Raw genomic sequence first — 4,425 nt, 5'->3', positions numbered from 1 at the left:
GAGGTATGCTGCAGAGCCATGCACTGTGAGATTTCTTTTTCTGGCTCGGTGCTCATTTTCAGCAGTGAGCGTGCTGTGCACAGATGCATACCTGGCCCTTTGTATTCTACACTGCTCGCCGTGTTGCTTACTTTCAGCAATTATGATGGAAATGAAAGGGGAAGTTCTGCATTCAAATTGAGCAACAGGCCACGGCAGCCAGGGACACCACAGACGTCCTTCATCTGGGTTCAAGTCCGGAATTAGTCAGCCATACCAGGAGGCCAAGACAAACAGCTTAAAACAAGGAACATTTTATCCAATGGACTCAGCGAGCAGAACAGGTGCACTGCCACGAGGTCTACAAACACCACAAAAGTTTTCCAGAGCCAGTGAACACAGGTAACACTTTATCACAGAGGGAAAAATGAATAAATACTGGATTGATGGATGACTCATTCCCATTTGAAGAGCTCATTGAAGTTCCATAAAGAGCAATTGCATATGGAGTCGATTACAATTGAAGTTTAAATGTGGGTCACACTTTGGCTTGAATTGTTATTGTACATCGAATTAATCAATGAGCTTGCAGTTTATAATATAAAGTATGTTATTAACAACATGGCCCAAAAAAAATGATATGACTTTTCTATTCTTTGTAGTTTCTTAACCAGTACTGTGAGCACCATACCTCTCAGATTATATCCAGACAATACGCAACTTACAAAATGACATTAATACTAACAATGCCTTTCACGCAGGTGATGTGTGTACGTTTTCAGTGATCCGTTTCAACTCGTCCAGTCACTTTTAACCTGCTGAGACCGGCGTGAAATCTGTAAGTGAAATCGTCCTTTTAACATAATTTTCAGCATTTAGACAAAAGAGGAGAAATTTCAAAATGGTTAACCATAATTGTTGTGTTTCTGGAAGAAACTCGGACTCATGAAAATAGAGGAAACAAACAGCTCCCCATTCAGCGAGCTGAAAAAGCTCTCCAATTCTTTCAGTATGCAGAGGCATAGTCCTTTCTCTCATGTACTTTTCAAAGTAGTTTTGGCTTCTTTTAGAAGCTTTATGAGCCATTTTAGGTAACAATACTTATCTTGCACAAAGAATATGCATTATGGTGCACCGAACACTAATATGCATATATATGTATATAAATGTATGTGTGTATGTGTGTAAATATAAATGTATGTGTGTAAATAAATATGTTTATAAATGTATGTGTATGTGTGTAAATATATATGTATATAAATGTATGTGTTTATGTGTGTAAATAAATATGTATATAAATGCATGTGTATGTGTGTAAATATATATGTATACAAATGTATGTGTGTATGTGTGTAAATACATATGTATATAAATGTATGTGTATGTGTGTAAATATATATGTATATAAATGTATGTGTGTATGTGTGTAAATATATATGTATATAAATGTATGTATGTATGTGTGTAAATATATATGTATATAAATGTATGTGTGTATATATATTTGTATGTATATATATATATGTATATATATATATATGTATATATATATATATATATATATATATATATATATATATATATATATATATATATGTATGTATATATATATATATATATATATATATATATATATATATATATATATATATATGTATATATATATATATATATATATATGTATATATATATATATATATATATATATATATATATATATATATATATATATATATATATATATATATGTATGTATATATATATATATGTATGTATATATATATATATGTATGTATATATATATATATATATATATGTATGTATATATATATATATGTATGTATATATATGTATATGTATATGTATATATATGTATATGTATGTATATATATATATATATATGTATGTATATGTATATATATATATATATATATATATATATATATATGTATGTATATGTATGTATATGTATGTATATGTATATATATATATATATATATATATATATATATATGTATGTATATGTATGTATATATATATATATATATATATATATATATATATATATATATATATATATGTATATATATGTATGTATATATATATATATATATATATATATATATATATATATATATATGTATATGTATGTATATATATATATATATATATATATATATATATATATATATATATATGTATGTATATGTATGTATATATATATATATATATATATATATATATATATATATATATATATATATATATATATGTATGTATATATGTATGTATATATATATATATGTATGTATATATATATATATATGTATATATGTATGTATATATATATATATATATATGTATATATATATGTATATATATATATATATATTGTTATGGATTTCAGAATCCGGTCTGATGAATGCATCCACACATCCAGGTCCTCAGACAGTTATTTCCTTAAATGCATGTTCAGATTAGCCCCATCCCCATGTCTAATGGGATCTTAAATGTGATGCGTTGAGAAGGGTAAAGAATAGAACCCCTCTCTTATGGGAAGCTTTTTTTTTCTTTATGACGGACATGTTTACATATTTCTTTCACGAGCTCTGAAGCCCGCCCCCATTCTTCCTCAGCTACAATCTTTTGTGAGCTCCGACGCCCGCCTTTTTTGAGAGCACACGGGTCGTAATGGTAACCATGCACCAGTGGGGTGGGGTGAGCTTGGGGTGGCACCCCGCGGAGACGGCCCGGCGATATAAAAACGAACGAGAGGTAAGTTCTGAAGAGAAAAGCGTGAAGAGAGAAAGTGTGAAGAGAAAAGCGTGACCAGAGAAAAAGTGTGAAGAGAAAAAGCGTGAAGAGAGAGAAGCGAGCGTCTGACCAGCGCCGATGAAACAATTCGTCCTTCCCAGTGCTTTGGCAAGCGAGCGTGTGGTGCGCGTGTGGGTGTGAGTAGCGCCGCCAACAATTGAGGCACGGTCGGTCACCAACAGCACCAGGATCTAAACCCGCGACGGACGATCTCGGTGCCCTCCAGACTTGGACTGGCATTCAAGGCTGCCCCGCGAGAGGGTGCATGGCAAAGCTGGGTGCTGGCAATGCACGTGACACGCACACACACACTTCAGGACGTTTTCGCTTCACGGACGACTTTCTGGCGAGCGAGACGATTCTCCCACCCACCCCCCACTCCCACTCAATGATCCGTTGGGTACCCTTGTCTGTGTTTAGCTGTAAGTCAACCCCCGATAAGCATCTGCTCTTTGTTTCTTTCCTGGCATTTTGATTGATTTTGCTTTGAAATTCATTCTTCATTTACCTCAGAAAATAAAAAGTCTTTTTATTCCTTTATTTTATGATTAACGAGCTGAAGTACCTGGTAATACCCGGGAAATTTGCCCTATTTTCCTCACGCTAGTTAGACTGAGGCATTAGTTGTATGGAGAAAATTAGGAAGGCTTCTTTTATTCCTCAGATTTATGGAAGGAAGGCTTTATGCTGCCATAATCCTCAGAGAGGTCATAGTTGAAGGCGGCCTTGAGCCACTCAATGTTTCTCGCAGCAGTGGCAACTGTCCTTGATGTCCTGCCAAAACCCGGACCGAGAAAGCTGGAACGTGAGTTTTGTGCTTCTCTCGCCCGTCGGTGTGACGCTCTATTTGCAGTTAGGCGACGCTCTCTCTCTGCAGCCGACTCTGCTTGCCTGGCTCGTTTAGAAGCAGAAATATCAGCAGTAAGATGTGTCTCTCTCTCTCTCTCTCTCTCTCTCTCTCTCTCTCTCTCTCTCTCTCTCTCTCTCTCTCTCTCTCTCTCTCTCTCTCTCTCTCTCTCTCTCTCTCTCTCTCTCTCTCTCTCTCTCTCTCTCTCTCTCTCTCTCTCTCTCTCTCTCTCTCTCTCTCTCTCTCTCTCTCTCTCTCTCTCTCTCTCTCTCTCTCTCTCTCTCTCTCTCTCTCTCTCTCTCTCTCTCTCTCTCTCTCTCTCTCTCTCTCTCTCTCTCTCTCTCTCTCTCTCTCTCTCTCTCTCTCTCTCTCTCTCTCTCTCTCTCTCTCTCTCTCTCTCTCTCTCTCTCTCTCTCTCTCTCTCTCTCTCTCTCTCTCTCTCTCTCTCTCTCTCTCTCTCTCTCTCTCTCTCTCTCTCTCTGCAGCTGACTCCGCTTGCCTGGCTCTTTCATGAGCAGATCGATCAGCAGTTAGTTGTTGCCGTGCGCGTGCAGTTCAAGAATTCAAATAACAGGAGAATGTGTATGTTTAAAAAGTCAACGAATATGAACATTTTGTATTTCAAAAAGCCCTAGCGTTTTAAACCATGAAGCCTTTTGTTACGATTAATACGCCGGCGCACTATTCGAAAGCCTTTTTATATTTTTTAAATATATTTTTAGATTTTTTTTATACTTTTAAATATTTATATATTTTTAAATAGTTTATATATTTAAATATATATT

The 4,425-nt window shown here is 34.8% G+C and overlaps 1 long non-coding RNA gene across 2 annotated transcripts in view; it reads left to right on the top strand.

Moving 5' to 3' along the window:
* The first annotated feature begins 739 nt into the window (after nucleotides 1–739).
* LOC147027220 (uncharacterized) overlaps nucleotides 740–4,425 on the top strand; it is a 106,740-nt gene continuing 103,054 nt past the window's right edge. For both annotated transcript variants that reach the window (XR_015058735.1, XR_015058736.1), the window contains exon 1: nucleotides 740–817. This is a non-coding gene — a long non-coding RNA (uncharacterized LOC147027220). The remainder of the gene's footprint in view (nucleotides 818–4,425) is intronic.

Source organism: Eptatretus burgeri, chromosome 5 (genome assembly GCF_056783735.1).
Source record: "Eptatretus burgeri isolate ZD-2024b chromosome 5, Ebu_testis_v1, whole genome shotgun sequence".
In the NCBI taxonomy this organism is placed as follows: Eukaryota; Metazoa; Chordata; class Myxini; order Myxiniformes; family Myxinidae; genus Eptatretus; species Eptatretus burgeri.
Note: the sequence above shows the minus strand (reverse complement) of the source record. Positions and strands in the feature narration are given on the sequence as shown.